This window comes from Apostichopus japonicus, chromosome 1 (genome assembly GCF_037975245.1).
Source record: "Apostichopus japonicus isolate 1M-3 chromosome 1, ASM3797524v1, whole genome shotgun sequence".
Classification (NCBI taxonomy): Eukaryota; Metazoa; Echinodermata; class Holothuroidea; order Aspidochirotida; family Stichopodidae; genus Apostichopus; species Apostichopus japonicus.
This window is the reverse complement of record NC_092561.1, coordinates 9,752,786-9,771,118: the sequence shown is the minus strand read 5'-3', so window position 1 is coordinate 9,771,118 and position 18,333 is coordinate 9,752,786. Positions and strand designations below refer to the sequence as shown.

Below are 18,333 nucleotides of genomic sequence, written 5' to 3'. Positions count from 1 at the left end.
AAAGAGTGGGATGAACACCAGTAGCAAATTTTTTCCCTGGCTGCAAATACAAAATCCCCGACTGAGCCGTGCCCCCTCACCCCCTCCCCTCCCCCCACCTCAACTGACGATAGGTAGTGAGACAGTGCCTCTCTACACGCACACATTCCTCGATATTTTTCTCACGCCACTGCCGCATTATGTGATAATGGGAAATAGATTCAACAAATATATTATTAACACTAGCAAAAACTAAAGAATTCAAAGGGAATACCTAGGTTGGGATAACAGCTGTAATACAGTATTTGTTTTAGAACAAGTCAACTTTTAAACTAATATCTAATATGTGATCTGTAAATCTGTTGTTTGCTTACATACATACATATCAATATATATATATATATATATATCAATATATATATATATATATATTGTCCGACGGTCGTTCGTGGCGACATTTGATTATTGTAACTAACAGAGAATACAGATGAAATACGATTTGTATATTTTTGATATAGATAATTTATATTGTATAATGGAATATGTTTGCATTTATTTGTTTCTTTGCTTGTGTGTTTCTTCCTGTTCAGTTCATTTTTCCTTAAAATAACTTTAAGATAAACAGAAAAGGGTCAAATTAGACGATACAATATAGCAGTGAGTACTTAATTTGTGGTAGTGGTAGAATATGAAAATATATTGGAGAAATATATTGGTTTGAGAAAATGCCCAGGCAAATAAAAATCGATAGTGAGTCGGAGGAGGGTTCAGTGAGAGGGGGGGGGGGAGAACTTCAACAGTGAGTGGGATATTTTACTTTGATTTGGAAAAGCAAACCGATAAATAACCTCAAAAATTTATCAACACTTAAACCTTTTAATATTTTCTTTTAATTTCACAAAAAAACTACACATTTGTAAATTATGAGAAGGTTATTTCAATGAACTTTGAAATATTATTGACGTAGAGAGGCACTGTTGACGTTTTCACTTACTGTGAAGGAGGAGGGGTGGCACAGAAGGAAACAAAATGACTAGGAATTCAGAAAAGTATATAAAAAAAAATAAAGAGATTTGCTTGTTTATTTCAAATTCTTTTTTACATTACTTGTAAAATTAGCAAAGAGAATTATGATATTGTTTTTCCTCCACCTATCTGTAGTGGTTTAAATTTCTAAGACGAAATTTGCATAGTGACTTAACAAATCTACAAACATTTAAACATGTTCACCAGTTCTGTACGATTGACAAAACCATCTTATTTGTAAAATACCCGTTGTTAACATGCATATTTACGGATAACATACAATATGGAAAACACGGTTTACTCTACACATCAGATTCTGCATGAGAACAGAAAAAGAAATACTTTTGTTATTAATTAATATGATATTTCAATTTACTTCGAGTGTGTTTTTCTAGCATAACATGCAACTAGCCGGCTTCTAACGACTGTGGTTTGTTGGAGAAGCTTCTTACTGGCGAGAGAGAAAGTCCAGGAAACTTGCGACTGTGGGTTGAAAAAGACAAAATCTGATGAGAGGGGAAAAAATTAGTTGGGTCAAAAAACATTCTAAAAAATTAATGTCACGCGTATCGGCAAACTAGCGAGGTTGTAACAGCTGTCTATTATAAGCGTGCTCAATATGCGTGCTCGATATGCGTGCTCGATATGCGTGCTCGATATGCGTGCTCAATATGCGTGCTCGATATGCGTGCTCGATATGCATGCTCGATATGCGTGCTCGATAGGCGTGCTCGATATGCGTGCTAGAAGTAATTATCAGTGCAGAGTTAACGCTTATGTGATACGTTTGTCCTCGCCTTGTCGTAGTTCGATAATGCGTAAACAGATGTTAATGCAGAGTGCGCTAAATACCTTGTAACGTATATCACATCTATGAAAATGATGCACGTTGGCCTTGCCATTCACGCGGAGGAACGAGATCGCTCTCCGGTAGGGATTCAATCATTCGGGAAAATTACTGCTTGAGACCACAGAACTTGATCATATAGAAGCTACGTCTGGCTTGTCGCTTGCAGCAATTTGAAGACGAACAGCTCACCTAAAAGCATCAACCTACACTGCTTTTTTATGTAGAATCTAAACGTTAGGCAATGTAGTGCCCAGTTGATTTTTCAGATTGTGAGAACGAAAACGAAAAGGAAACTTTAACATGTTCTTTACTTAAGAAACGAACTTTGTTTTTGCTATTCGATCTGTACTGCTATAGTATATAAGTAATCGTTAATTGTGTTAAAACTACAGTGACACCTTTGTCTATGCAATATCAACTTGCTAGGATAGGGAATTAGAAATTTAACTTGAGTAATGGTGATTAAAACATGATTATCTAAACTAATGTACCGTGGTAGACTACTAAAATGCTGCAATACACGTTAAGATCACCTTACATCTATGATGGTGCCTCGTTCCATTGTTAATTTTATATTCTTCAATAAAGGCATGCACATTGTAAACAAAAATAGAAACAGCATGTCAATAATTGTTAAGCGACATATTTTTAAAGTTAAGTCTCTAACCATTTAATTGGGGGATGGGGAGAGGTTGGATATTTTAGAGACTTTTTCCACTCTGACTTTATTTTGCAAGTATGTATACCAGTTTTCACTTGGACAGTCTGATAACTTCCATTGAAATTAGTCAGGAAGTACAGAGAAATTATTTTGGGAAGTTCTATCCAAAATCGTTTTGCAGATGGTATATGAGTGTGTTTTAACCTATTTTCTAATGGCAGCTTGGCTGTTTTCATTACGGAGGCGGAGTGTATAGGCGGTGTGTATAGCCTAGTGGTTAACGCCGGCGTCTCCCAGTCATGAGATCCCCGGTTCGATTCCCCGCCGACAGCAATGTGTGTCGTCTGGCAAGGGTGTTGTTCAATAACAACTTCCCGACATGGACGTTAAATGGATGTGTGCCGAGAGATTGGCTTCGGTCAGCTTGCGAGTCTACAAGCCTCCATGGCTTCTTTCGCGAGTTCCTGCTTGCGGGAAGATCACATATACATACATACATACATACATACATACATACATACATACATACATACATACATACATACATACATACATACATACATACATACATACATACATACATACATACATACATACATACATACATACATACATACATACATACATACATACATACATACATACATACATACATACATACATACATACATACATACATACATACATACATACATACATACATACATACATACATACATACATACATACATACATACATACATACATACATACATACATACATACATACATACATACATACATACATACATACATACATACATACATTACTGTGATGTACCTTTCAGTTAATAAAAAGTATGCACCAATTTTCGAAGATCTTTCGCTTATATTGCCAAGAAACGTTAAACCTCAACGTGAGTTTGCAGTGTAAATCAGTATTTGTCAGTTATAGTGAGCATTTGTCTAAGGTGGTCATTAGGCTCCAGTTTAATCCCTTTCCAGTAGTCCTGTAGCCAGGCTGGACCCAGGGGCTTGCCCCCTCCACAATTAGAATATTGTTCTTCCACCCCACTCTTAATTTTTCCCACCATCCTGTGCACAAAAACTTCACAAGTATAACATTACGTGAGTATTGTGCCCCTCTTTTAATTATTATTGCCCCGCCATAATTGTTGGTGCCCTACCAACTCGGAGTACCTGCTCCTCAGGGCCCACACATTTCTGTATAGCCGTCTCCCCTAAATTTCGGTCTATTCAAATTAACATGGTAAGCAATCTAGATGGGCTGGGTTTTGTATCTAGTTAAGGGGCCTAACGTAAGATTGCAAAACATCTGGGAACATGCGAGGATACTTTTTTTTTCAAAAAGTAAGAACAACAATGTAAGCAACTTCTAAATATTCGTGAGTTGTAATTCATTTCAGCTAATGTTAATTTTGCTCACAACATTCGAGCTAGTCTGGTGTATCAAGTCTTTCTATATGTAAAAATGAACAACCGATTCACAGAGAAATTACAATAACTACCGTAAATCTTTTTAAAAAAAATTGCACCACAGTAAAAACTTGATCGTGCTGATAAATATGATAAATCGTTAGCAAGTGCTGTTAGGTTTATATGTAAAAACCGAAGATTATGTTTGATGCCGACAAATCAATCAAACTGGATTTGTTGGGATTACACATATCGTCATATTTTTTCTGTCATCCTAATAGCATGCACTTGGTACTGATTTATAGCACGATCCAGTTTTTAAGCTGGTACAAAACTTGAAAGATGTATACAATTGTTTATGTGTTCTCTGTGTGTATCGGGTGAAATGAAAGAAATTGTGACGATTAGATCAGGAATTCGTCTTAACCTCGTTACTATAACGAAGGAACCCTTTCCGCGATTCATGGCCCGAGTAACCAATTCAAATCCGCTTCAAAGCATGTTGTTTGTCAGTAGCTTTGATATGTATGCTTCTATATATGTATTAATTCTGTGCTTGGGGGTCGTATGTTTGTACTGTAATCAAAAGAAAATTCTACTTGTACTCGTACTCATGCTGTTACACTCGTACTATATATACACGTCTGCGTCATATATGCCCGCCATTTTGTTTATTAACTAAAAAGCTTCTAAAAAATATGAAAATTGTGCAAAATATTCAAACGCTATATTACGAAATGGTGAAACATTAAGGTGCAATTTTACCCTCGCGATCTTGGAAATCAGGCGGAGAGGCAGCAGGGACACGAAGAGAAACAACGTCTTGCTGGACAACAATACCCTCTACGTGCGAACATCTCAAAATTGTCCTCGTCTTCGTCTTCGCAAGAGACCAGTCCGATCATCGTCATAGCAACCAGCAATGCCACCAGGAGGAACAGAATACGGAGGTTGAGCCCTTAAAGAAAGCAATATTCATGTCAACGTTATAATAGCTCCATTTGATGGATCATATTCAAATTTCATATTGAAACGATATTACATAGAAACACAAGGCAACAATTATCTTAACGAAATCGATATTTGCCACTGTCAGTTGAAAAACGTCATGATAATAATTTGTTCCCAAGGCCGAAAGTAAAACATAGCAGGTTTTCGTCCGAAGTCTTTCATAAAATGGGAGGACTGAGGCTATTTTATATCACATTTTTTACTCAGATTGTGTGCTGGTGCCGAGAATCCAAAATATTATTATGTTCTTACTCTGTAGAGCTTTGCCTTGTTGCATACAATCCACACATACGGGGTAGTTCTTAGGTGATTCCCTTCAAGTAATGTTTGAGAGGACTTAAAATCACCTTTGAAACGTTTTACAAAAAACACAGAGAGAGAGAAGGGTGAGAGAGGGGACGAGGGATGTTTTTTTTCTTTGGCCTAAGTCGAGATATGTTAAACTGAAATGTAACAAAATGTTCTTCAAAAGCTACACCTTTCTATCATAATCATTATGATAATTATCATTTAAATGTGATAAAATTTAGAAAGTCTACCCAGCTGTTCATTTTCGCTGCAGCATTCGGAATTTCATTATAGTGCAACTTTCTCTACAGAATTATCATTTCCCTCTAATCTGTTAAATATATTTCTAACAAAACCAAACGTTTACAGCTGCAAGTGCCATGATGACATCGTGGACTATGCTGTTGTTAGATGCATTTACGATATACCACAACAGTTGAACAATAACTTCGCCACAAAACCATATATGATGATGTAATGTTTGACAAAAAATGCAAAAAGAATTCCAGCAACTCATTAAGCAATCTACTTCAGCCGCCGGAATACCCCTTTAAATGTCGATTAACAAGAAACGGATGTTTTGACATTAGCTTACAGGCATGTTTGTCATTGTATGACTTTAAAGTCACCATTTGGCCATGGACTCCGACACTTGTTTTAGATGGGTGGGGTGGGTTTGGGGCAGAAGTCATACCAACGTGCATGAAATGCCGTCTATGGCTGCACCATGCACGCCCGCAGGAATATGATAGCTTTATAAAGCATTAGTAGCTATGATTTCCCCCAATTCAAAGTGTCGTGGCTTTGAACAAAACGAAGGATTTTACATACAGAAATAAATATATTTACTCATCTACAATAATAAACTTGAATATTTTTATGAACAATATGAGAATAGTTAAAATATACAGCACAAACTTACCGGCCATTGTTAGCTTTTTTTCCCGAAATATTGGGTTGAGTGAAATAGAAAATATTTTTGTTCTTGTTGACAGTTCGATGTTTTCAGATACAATGATGTGATGCATTCCCGTATAGCTCTTTATAATCGTCAGTGACCAATAACCAAATCGCCATACAAGTTTGCTGGTCTGACTGCACTAGTGCGCATGAGCAGTATATATATATATATATATATATATATATATATATATATATATATATATATATATAGATATATAGATAGATAGGGAGAGGTAAAGGTAGACGATGTATTATATAGCCTATGTATTGCTGATTGGCTACTGTAATATCATAGCCAATCAACCAACGTGTTTCTGTGACGCAACCGGCCAAAATGATGCATATGTTTATGCCCATATATGGGCAATCCGCAAAGTACAGATCTACTGATATTATTTTTTATGACAACTGATCCTGTTAGTTGGTTGGAATCGTGTGGGTTCGCAACTGGTTGCAACTGTGATCTCTTCGCTGAACCATTATGGAGTAAAACATGGTAAAATTTACATTTGGATTTTGATAGAAACGTAGGCTAGCATGCAACCTTGCATCGGACTGAACAACATGAAATGGTTGAAATCGATGTTCTTTGGGGGGACTGAACCATTTTCAGCTCCCATTTGTTGTGTAACTTATAAGTTAAAAATTGCCTCAAATCTGCTAAAATTCTGTATATTGGTTTGAGAAAATGCCCAGGAAAATAAAATAAAAATTCGATAGTGAGTCGGCGGAAGAGGGTTCAGTCTGAGGAAAGGTGGGGGTGGTGGGGGGGAGCTTCAAAAGTTAGTGGGATATTTTACTTTGATTTGGAAAAGCAAACCGATAAATAACCTCAACAAGTCGCGAAAAATTGGACCCTCTCATCATTCTGGTCACCGTAAATCCAGTATTTGATTTTTTTTTTCTTCAACACTTAAACGTTTTAATAGTTTCTTTTAATTTCACAAAAAACGTCACATTTGTAAATTATGAAAAGGGTAATTTCCATAAACAAAAAGTGGAACTTTGAAATATTATTGCCGTAAGGAGGCACTGTTGACGTTTTCAATAACTGGGAAGGAGGAAGGGTGGCACAGAAGGAAATAAAATGACTAGGAATTCAGAAAAGAAAAATAATAAAATTAAAGAGATTTGCATGTTTATTTCAAATTCTATTTTTCACTAATTGTAAAATTAGCAAAGAGAATTATGATATTGTTTTCCCTCCACATATCTGTAGTGGTTTAAATTTCTAAGACGAAATTTGCATAGTGACTTAATACATCTACAACCAGTTAAACATGTTCACCAGTTCTTTACGATTGACAAAACCATCTTATTTGTAAAATACCCGTTGTTAACATGCATATTTACGGATAACATACAATATGGAAAACAAGGTTTACTCTATACATCAGATTCTGCATGAGAACAGAAAAAGAAATACTTTTTTATTAATTAATGTGATATTTCAATTTACGTCGATGGTGTTTTTCTAGCATAACATGCAACTAGCCGGCTGCTAACGATTGTGGTTTGTTGGAGAAGCTTCTTACTGGCGCGAGAGAAAGTCCAGGAAACTTGCGACTGTGGGTTGAAAAAGACAAAATCTGTTGAGAGGTGAAAAAAATTAGTTGGGTAAAAAAACATTCTAAGAAATTAATGTCACGCGTATCGGCAAACCAGCGGGGCTGTAACGGCTGTCTACTATATGCGTGCTCGATATGCGTGCTCGATATGCGTGCTCGATATGCGTGCTCGATATGCGTGCTCGATATGCGTGCTCGATATGCGTGCTCGAAGCAATCATCTGTGCAGCGTTAAAGCTCATGTGATACGTTTGTCCTCGGCTTGTCGTAGTTCGATGATGCGTAACCACAGATGTTAATGCAGAGTGCGCTAAATACCTTGTAACGTATATCACATCTATGAAAATGATGCACTGGTTGTTTTCTTGGAGTAGACATCATTTATTGTCACGTTGGCCTTGCCATTCACGCGGAGAAACAAGATCGCTCTCCAGCGGATCATTACTGCTTAAGACCACTGAACTTGAACACATAGAAGCTACTTCTGGCTTGTCGCTTGCAGCAATTTGAAGACGAACAGCTCACCCAAAAGCATCAACCTACACACTATTTTACCTAGAATCTAAACGTTAGGCAATGAAGTGCGCGGTTGATTTTAAAGATTGTGAGAAATTCTTAAAACAAACTTATTGAATACACAGAACTGTGAGCCACTTCTAAGGGTATATGTATGCGTCATGGAAAACGAAAAGGAATCTTTAATATGTTCTTTATTTAAAAAACAAACTTTGTTTTTTGCTACTCGATATGTACTGCTAGTATATATTAAAATTACAGTAGCACCTATAGGCCTAGGCAATATCCAATTGCTAGGATAGGAAAGTAGAAATCAACTTGAGTAATGGTTATCTAAACTAATGTATCGTGGCAGACTACTAAAATGCTGCAATACACGTTTAGAGGCTTTTCATCTATGATGGTGCCTTTTGTTCCATTGTAACTTTTATATTCTTCAATAAAGGCATGCACATTGTAAACAAAATATAGAAACAGCATGTCAATCCTTGTTATGCGACATATTTTTAAAATAAAGTCTATAACCATTTAATTGGGGGATGGGGGAGGTTGGATATTTTAGAGACTTTTTCCACTCTGACTTTATTTTGCAAGTATGTATACCAGTTTTCACTTGGACAGTCTGATAACTTCCAATGAAATTAGTCAGAAAGTACAGAGAAGTTATTTTGGGAAGTTCTATCCAATATCGTTTTGCAGATGGTATATGAGTGTGTTTTAACCTATTTTCTAATGGCATCTTGGCTGTTTTATTACTGTGAGGTACCTTTCAGTTAAAAAAAAATGCAGCAATTTTCGAAAATCTTTCGCTGAGCTTCACTCGCTTTTGAGACTGACATTGCCAAGAAACGTTTTACTTCAAAATGACTGTGCAGTGTATATCAGTCTGTGTCAATTAGTGAGTATTTGCTTAAGGTGGTTATTAGGCTCCATTTGAATATTAATCCCTTCCCAGTATAGTCCTGTAGCCAGGCTGGGCACAGGGGCTTGCCTCCTCCACTTTTAGAATATTTTTCTTCCACCCCATCACACCCTTAATTTTTTCCACCATCCTGTGGACAAAAACTTCACAAATATAACAGTACGTGAGTATTGTGCCCCTCTTTTAATTATTAGTGCCCCTGTATATATAATTGTTGGTGCCCCTCCAACTTGGAGTACCTGCTCCCCAGGGGCCCAAACATTTCTGTATATCCGTCTCCCCTACATTTCGGTCTATTCAAAATTATCATGGTGAGCAATCTATAGATGGCTGGGTTTTGTATCTAGTTAAGGGCCTAACGTAAGATTGTAATTACATCTGAGAACATGCAAGGATACTTAATTTTTCAAAAAGTAAGAACAACAGTGTAAGCAGCGTCTAAATATTCGTGAGTTGTAATTCATTTCAACTAATGTAAATTTTGCTCAAAACATTCGAGCTAGTCTGGTGTATCAAGTGTTTCTATATGTGAAAATGGACAACCGATTCACAGAGAAATTACAATAACTACCGTAAATCTTTTAAAAAAATGGTACCACAGTAAAAACTGGATCGTGCTGATAAATACGATAAATCGTTAGCAAGTGCTGTTAGGTTAATATGTAAAAACCGAGGATTATATTTGATGCCGATAAATCAATCAAACTGGATTTGTTGGGATGACACATATCGAATATCATATTTTGACTGTCATCCTAATAGCACTTGGTACTGATTTATAGCACGATCCAGTTTTTACGCTGGTACAAAACTTAAAAGATGTATATTGTGTTCTCTGTGTGTATCGGGTGAAATGAAAGATATTGTGACGATAAGATCAGGATTTCGTATCAACCTCGTTACTACGACGAAGTAACCCTATCCGCTGTTCATGGCGCGAGTAACCTTCAAATCCGCTGCAAAGCCTGTTGTTTGTCAGTAGCTTTGATATGTATCCTTTTAGGTATGTATTAATTTCTGTGCTTGGGGGTCGTATGTTTGTACTGTAATCAAAAGAAACTTCTACTTGTACTCGTAGTCATGCTGTTACACTCGTACTATATATACACGTCTACGTCATATATGCCCGCTTTTTTGTTTATTAACTAAAAAGCTTCTAAAAAATATGAAAATTGTGCAAAATATTCAAACGCTATATTACGAAATGGTGAAACATTAAGGTGCAACTTTACCATTGCAATCTTGGAAATCAGTCGCGGCAGCAGGCACACCACTCCTGACAATCGTCTGCGGGACAACACTTCCCTCTACGTGCGAACATCTCAAAATTGTCCTCGTCTTCGTCTTCGCAAGAGACCAGTCCGATCATCATCATAGCAACCAGTAATGCCACCAGGAGGAAAAGAATACGGAGGTTGAGCCCTTAAAGAAGTAATATTCATGTCAACGTTATAATAGCTCCATTTGATGGATTAAAAGTTCATATTAAAACGATATTACATAGAAACACAAGGCAACAATTCTCCTAAAGAGATCAATATTTGCCACTGTCAGTTGAAAAACGTCATGTAAATCATTTGTTCCCAAGGCCGAAAGTAAAACATAGCAGGTTTTCGTCCGAAGTCTTCATAAAATGGTTGGACTGAGGCTCTTTTATATCAAGGTCTCTACTCAGATTGTGTGCTGGCGCCGAGAATCCAAAATATTATTATTTTCTAACTCTGTAGAGCTTTGCCTTGTTGCATACAATCCACACATACGGGGTAGTTCTTAGGTGACTACCTTCAAGTAATGTTTGAGAGGACTAAAAATTAACTTTAAAGCGTTTTGCAAAACAGAGAGAGAGAGAAAAAGATGAAAGAGGGGACGAGGGATGTTTTTTCTTTCTTTGACCTAAGTCGACATATGTTAAACTGAAATGTAACGAAATATTCTTCAAAAGCGATGCCTTTCAATCATAATCATTATGATAATTATCATTTAAATGTGATAAAAATTTAGAAAGTCTACCTTTCTGTTCATTTTATTTGCAGTATTCGGAATTTCATTATAGTGCAACTTTCTCTACAGAACTATCATTTCCCTCTAATCTGTTAAATATATCTTAGACAAAACCAAAACGTTTTCAGCTGCAATTTCCATGCAGACATTGTGGACTCTGCTGTCGCTAAATGCATTTACCATATACCACAACAGTTGAACAATAACTTTGCCCCAAAACCATATACGATGATATAATGTTTGACCAAAAAATACAACAAGAATTCCAGCAACTATTTAAACAATCTACTTCAGCCACCGGAATGACCCTTTAAATGCCGATTAACAAGAAACGGGTGAAATTACATGACATTAGCTTGCGGGCATATTGTCATTGTATGACTTTAAAGTCATAATTTGGCTATGGCCTCCGACATTTGTTTTAGATGGCAGAGGTGGGGTTGGGTCAGAAGACATACCACATGCACGAAATGCCGTCTATGGCTGCACCATGCACGCCCGCAGGAAAATGATAGCTTTATCAAGCATTAGTAGCTATGATTCCCCATTTCAAAGTGTCGTGGCTTTGAACAAAACGAAGGATTTTACATACAGAAATACATATATTTACTCATCTACAATGATAAATTTGATTTTTTTTTATGAGCAAGGAGAGAATAGTTAAAATATACAGCACAAACTTACCGGCCATTGTTAGCTTTTTTCCCCCGAAATATTGGGTTGAGTGAAATAGAAAATATTTTTGTTCTTGTTGACAGTTCGATGTTTTCAGATCCAATGATGTGATGCATTCCCGTATAGCTCTTTATAATCGTCAGTGACCAATAACCAAATCGCCATACAAGTTTGCTGGTACTGCACTTGTGCGCATGATCAATATATATATATATATATATATATATAGGGAGAGATAGAGGTAGACGATGTATTGTATAGCCTATGTATTGCTGATTGGCTACTGTAATATCATAGCCAATCAACCAACGTGTTTCTGTGACGCAACCGGCCAAAATGATGCATATGTTTATGCCCATATATGAGCAATCCACAAAGTGCAGATTTACTGTTGTTACTTCTTTATGACAGCTGATCCTTTCAGTGGGTTAGAAGTGTGTGTGGTCGCAATTGGTTGCAACTGTGATCTCATCGCTGAACCATTATGGAGTAAAACATGGTAAAATTTACATTTTGATTTTGATAGAAACGTAGGCTAGCATGCAACATTGCATCGGACTGAACAACATGAAATGGTTGAAATCGATGTTCTTTGGGGGGACTGAACCATTTTCAGCTCCCATTTGTTGTGTAACTTATAAGTTAAAAATTGCCTCAAATCTGCTAAAATTCTGTATATTGGTTTGAGAAAATGCCCAGGAAAATAAAATAAAAATTCGATAGTGAGTCGGCGGAAGAGGGTTCAGTCTGAGGAAAGGTGGGTGGTGGGGGGGAGCTTCAAAAGTGAGTGGGATATTTTACTTTGATTTGGAAAAGCAAACCGATAAATAACCTCAACAAGTCGCGAAAAATTGAACCCTCTCATCATTCTGGTCACCGTAAATCCAGTATTTGATTTTTTTTCTTCAACACCTAAACGTTTTAATATTTTCTTTTAATTTCACAAAAAAACGTCACATTTGTAAATTATGAAAAGGGTAATTTCCATAAACAAAAAGTGGAACTTTGAAATATTATTGTCGTAAGGAGGCACTGTTGACGTTTTCAATAACTGGGAAGGAGGAAGGGTGGCACAGAAGGAAATAAAATGACTAGGGATTCAGAAAAGGAAAATAATAAAATTAAAGAGATTTGCTTGTTTATTTCAAATTCTATTTTTCACTAATTGTAAAATTAGCAAAGAGAATTATGATATTGTTTTCCCTCCACCTATCAGTAGTGGTTTAAATTTCTAAGACGAAATTTGCATAGTGACTTAATAAATCTACAAGAAGTTAAACATGTTCACCAGTTCTTTACGATTGACAAAACCATCTTATTTGTAAAATACCCGTTGTTAACATGCATATTTACGGATAACATACAACATGGAAAACAAGGTTTACTCTATACATCAGATTCTGCATGAGAACAGAAAAGGAAATACTATTTTATTAATTAATATGATATTTCAATTTACGTCGATGGTGTTTTTCTAGCATAACATGCAACTAGCCGGCTGCTAACGATTGTGGTTTGTTGGAGAAGCTTCTTACTGGCGCGAGAGAAAGTCCAGGAAACTTGCGACTGTGGGTTGAAAAAGACAAAATCTGTTGAGAGGTGAAAAAAATTAGTTGGGTAAAAAAACATTCTAAGAAATTAATGTCACGCGTATCGGCAAACCAGCGGGGCTGTAACGGCTGTCTACTATATGCGTGCTCGATATGCGTGCTCGATATGCGTGCTCGATATGCGTGCTCGATATGCGTGCTCGAAGCAATCATCTGTGCAGCGTTAAAGCTCATGTGATACGTTTGTCCTCGGCTTGTCGTAGTTCGATAATGCGTAACCACAGATGTTAAAGCAGAGTGCGCTAAATACCTTGTAACGTATATCACATCTATGAAAATGATGCACTGATTGTTTTCTTGGAGTAGACATCATTTATTGTCACGTTGGCCTTGCCATTCACGCGGAGAAACAAGATCGCTCTCCAGCGGATCATTACTGCTTAAGACCACAGAACTTGAACACATAGAAGCTACTTCTGGCTTGTCGCTTGCAGCAATTTGAAGACGAACAGCTCACCCAAAAGCATCAACCTACACACTATTTTACCTAGAAACTAAACGTTAGGCAATGAAGTGCGCGGTTGATTTTCCAGATTGTGAGAAATTCTTAAAACAATAAACTTATTGAATACACAGAACTGTGAGCCACTTCTAAGGGTATATGTATGCGTCATGGAAAACGAAAAGGAATCTTTAATATGTTCTTTATTTAAAAAAAACAAACTTTGTTTTTTGCTACTCGATATGTACTGCTAGTATATATTAAAATTACAGTAGCACCTATAGGCCTAGGCAATATCCAATTGCTAGGATAGGAAAGTAGAAATCAACTTGAGTAATGGTTATCTAAACTAATGTATCGTGGCAGACTACTAAAATGCTGCAATACACGTTTAGAGGCTTTTCATCTATGATGGTGCCTTTTGTTCCATTGTAACTTTTATATTCTTCAATAAAGGCATGCACATTGTAAACAAAATATAGAAACAGCATGTCAATCCTTGTTATGCGACATATTTTTAAAATAAAGTCTATAACCATTTAATTGGGGGATGGGGGAGGTTGGATATTTTAGAGACTTTTTCCACTCTGACTTTATTTTGCAAGTATGTATACCAGTTTTCATTTGGACAGTCTGATAACTTCCAATGAAATTAGTCAGAAAGTACAGAGAAGTTATTTTGGGAAGTTCTATCCAATATCGTTTTGCAGATGGTATATGAGTGTGTTTTAATCTATTTTCTAATGGCATCTTGGCTGTTTTATTACTGTGAGGTACCTTTCAGTTAAAAAAAAATGCAGCAATTTTCGAAAATCTTTCGCTGAGCTTCACTCGCTTTTGAGACTGACATTGCCAAGAAACGTTTTACTTCAAAATGACTGTGCAGTGTATATCAGTCTGTGTCAATTAGTGAGTATTTGCTTAAGGTGGTTATTAGGCTCCATTTGAATATTAAACCCTTCCCAGTATAGTCCTGTAGCCAGGCTGGGCCCAGGGGCTTGCCTCCTCCACTTTTAGAATATTTTTCTTCCACCCCATCACACCCTTAATTTTTTCCACCATCCTGTGGACAAAAACTTCACAAGTATAACACTACGTGAGTATTGTGCCCCTCTTTTAATTATTAGTGCCCCTGTATATATAATTGTTGGTGCCCCTCCACCTTGGAGTACCTGCTCCCCAGGGGCCCAAACATTTATGTTTATCCGTCTCCCCTACATTTCGGTCTATTCAAAATTATCATGGTGAGCAATCTATAGATGGCTGGGTTTTGTATCTAGTTAAGGGCCTAACGTAAGATTGTAATTACATCTGAGAACATGCAAGGATACTTAATTTTCAAAAAGTAAGAACAACAGTGTAAGCAGCGTCTAAATATTCGTGAGTTGTAATTCATTTCAACTAATGTAAATTTTGCTCAAAACATTCGAGCTAGTCTGGTGTATCAAGTGTTTCTATATGTGAAAATGGACAACCGATTCACAGAGAAATTACAATAACTACCGTAAATCTTTTAAAAAAATGGTACCACAGTAAAAACTGGATCGTGCTGATAAATACGATAAATCGTTAGCAAGTGCTGTTAGGTTAATATGTAAAAACCGAGGATTATATTTGATGCCGACAAATCAATCAAACTGGATTTGTTGGGATTACACATATCGTATATCATATTTTGACTGTCATCCTAATAGCACTTGGTACTGATTTATAGCACGATCCAGTTTTTACGCTGGTACAAAACTTAAAAAGATGTTTACTGTGTTCTCTGTGTGTATCGGGTGAAATGAAAGATATTGTGACGATAAGATCAGGATTTCATATCAACCTCGTTACTACGACGAAGTAACCCTATCCGCTGTTCATGGCGCGAGTGACCTTCAAATCCGCTGCAAAGCCCGTTGTTTGTCAGCAGCTTTGATATGTATGCTTCTATATATGTATTAATATCTGTGCTTGGGGGTCGTATGTTTGTACTGTAATCAAAAGAAACTTCTACTTGTACTCGTAGTCATGCTGTTACACTCGTACTATATATACACGTCTACGCCATATATGCCCGCTTTTTTGTTTATTAACTAAAAAGCTTGTAAAAAATACGAAAATGGTGCAAAATATTCAAACGCTATATTACGAAATGGTGAAACATTAAGGTGCAATTTTACCATTGCAATCTTGGAAATCAGTCGCGGCAGCAGGCACACCACTCCTGACAATCGTCTGCGGGACAACACTTCCCTCTACGTGCGAACATCTCAAAATTGTCCTCGTCTTCGTCTTCGCAAGAGACCAGTCCGATCATCATCATAGCAACCAGTAATGCCACCAGGAGGAACAGAATACGGAGGTTGAGCCCTTAAAGAAGTAATATTCATGTCAACGTTATAATAGCTCCATTTGATGGATTAAAAGTTCATATTAAAACGATATTACATAGAAACACAAGGCAACAATTCTCCTAAAGAGATCAATATTCGCCACTGTCAGTCGAAAAACGTCATGTAAACCATTTGTTCCCAAGGCCGAAAGTAAAACATAGCAGGTTTTCGTCCGAAGTTTTTCATAAAATGGCAGGACTGAGGCTTTTTTATATCACAGCTTCTACTCAGATTGTGTGCTGGTGCCGAGAATCCAAAATATTATTATGTGCTGGTGCCGAGAATCCAAAATATTATTATGTTCTAACTCTGTAGAGCTTTGCCTTGTTGCATACAATTCACACATACGGGGTAGTTCTTAGGTGACTACCTTCAAGTACTGTTTGAGAGGACTTAAAATCAACTTTTTTAGAAAGTCTACCTTTCTGTTCATTTTCTCTGCAGTATTCGGAATTTCATTACAGTGCAACTTTCTCTACAGAATTATCATTTCCCTCTAATCTGTTAAATATATCTTAAACAAAACCAAAACGTTTACAGCTGCAAGTGCCATGAAGACAACGTGGACTATGCTGTCGCTAAATGCATTTACAATATACCACAACAGTTGAACAATAACTTTGCCCCAAAACCATATACGATGATATAATGTTTGACCAAAAAATACAACAAGAATTCCAGCAACTATTTAAACAATCTACTTCAGCCACCGGCATACCCCTTTAAATGCCGATTAACAAGAAACGGGTGAAATTACATGACATTAGCTTGCGGGCATATTGTCATTGTATGACATAATTTGGCCATGGTCTCCGACACTTGTTTCAGATGGGTGGGGTGGGGTTGGGGCAGAAGACATACCACGTGCACGAAATGCCGTCTATGGCTGCACCATGCACGCCCGCAGGATATCAAGCTTTATAAAGCATTAGTAGCCATGATTCCCCCAATTCCAAGTGTCGTGGCTTTGAACAAAACGAAGGATTTTACATACACAAATAAATATATTTACTCACCTACAATGATAAACTCGATTTTTTTATGAGCAATAAGAGGTAGTTAAAATATACAGCACAAACTTAGCGGCCATTGTAAGCTTTTTTTTCCCCGAAATATTGGGTTGAGTGAAATAGAAAATACTTTTGTTCTTGTTGACAGTTCGATGTTTTCAGATACAATGATGTGATGCATTCCTGTATAGCTCTTTACAATCGATCGTCAGTGACCAACAACCAAACCGCCTTACAAGTTTACTGGTACTGCACTTGTGCGCATGAGCAGTATATATATATATATGTATTTATATATATATATATATATATATATATGTATATATATATATATACATATATACGGTGTACGACCATTACAACAAAGCAGTTCCTTGTCACAGCAACACGAAAACGGCATGTAAATGGTCTTGAACTTATTAGAACCAAGATATTTTTGTTGACAGGTATAGAGGGATGTCCTGAGATAATCTTAGGAGTTGTTGGATGCTTGGAAAGATGTTATCTTGCGTGTAAACAACAAATTACCTCACTACGAAGGGTGGGCTACATTGAAAATCAGCAACGACTATTCACAGCAACATGATAATAGTTTTTAAATGTTACTAAACCTATTTAGAAACAAGGTTTGTTGGTTGGATGTTGTAAAGAAATGTCCCTAGAATACTTGAAGAGTTGTTGGATGCTAAAAGAGGTAATACTTAACGAATAAACAATAAACATATGACGTCACTGTTATAGGTTGGACGACCAGGGGCGGATCCAGGGGGGCGACCCGGCCCCGGCCCCCCCCCCTTTTTGGAAATCAGTTGCGTTTTTTTATGTGGGAGTACTTCAAATTCCAAAAATAGGCATAACTTGGTGAAAGAAAAGCCTAATATATATCCAGCTGCTCTTCCCTGAAACGCGATCGTTTTTATTCAAATTTGAAACTAAGGCAATTATCAGGCCAACGCGACATCACGTATTAATTAGATACGGCTCAGTACTATAGTGCTGACTATTACTGTCAGGGAA

The 18,333-nt window shown here is 36.9% G+C and overlaps 3 long non-coding RNA genes across 4 annotated transcripts in view; all 3 read right to left on the bottom strand.

The window, feature by feature from the left end:
• Nucleotides 1-1,047: 1,047 nt before the first annotated feature.
• Nucleotides 1,048-6,291, bottom strand: LOC139966932 (uncharacterized). Its single transcript, XR_011792798.1, has 3 exons — nucleotides 6,154-6,291; nucleotides 4,698-4,890; nucleotides 1,048-1,488 (listed from the first exon to the last, which is right to left on the bottom strand). It is a non-coding gene; the product is annotated as an uncharacterized lncRNA (long non-coding RNA).
• A 1,024-nt stretch (nucleotides 6,292-7,315) lies between these two features.
• Nucleotides 7,316-12,029, bottom strand: LOC139966921 (uncharacterized). Its single transcript, XR_011792792.1, has 3 exons — nucleotides 11,886-12,029; nucleotides 10,433-10,622; nucleotides 7,316-7,760 (listed from the first exon to the last, which is right to left on the bottom strand). It is a non-coding gene; the product is annotated as an uncharacterized lncRNA (long non-coding RNA).
• A 1,331-nt stretch (nucleotides 12,030-13,360) lies between these two features.
• The window catches only part of LOC139966926 (uncharacterized), a 36,202-nt gene continuing 31,229 nt past the window's right edge, over nucleotides 13,361-18,333 (bottom strand). The window contains exons 1-3 of one of the 2 annotated variants that reach the window (XR_011792796.1): nucleotides 17,323-17,535; nucleotides 16,094-16,283; nucleotides 13,361-13,442 (exon numbers count right to left, since the gene is read on the bottom strand). This is a non-coding gene — a long non-coding RNA (uncharacterized lncRNA). Of the gene's footprint in view, nucleotides 13,443-16,093; nucleotides 16,284-17,322; nucleotides 17,536-18,333 lie in introns of those variants that run through there. The other variant, XR_011792795.1, reaches the window with a different exon arrangement.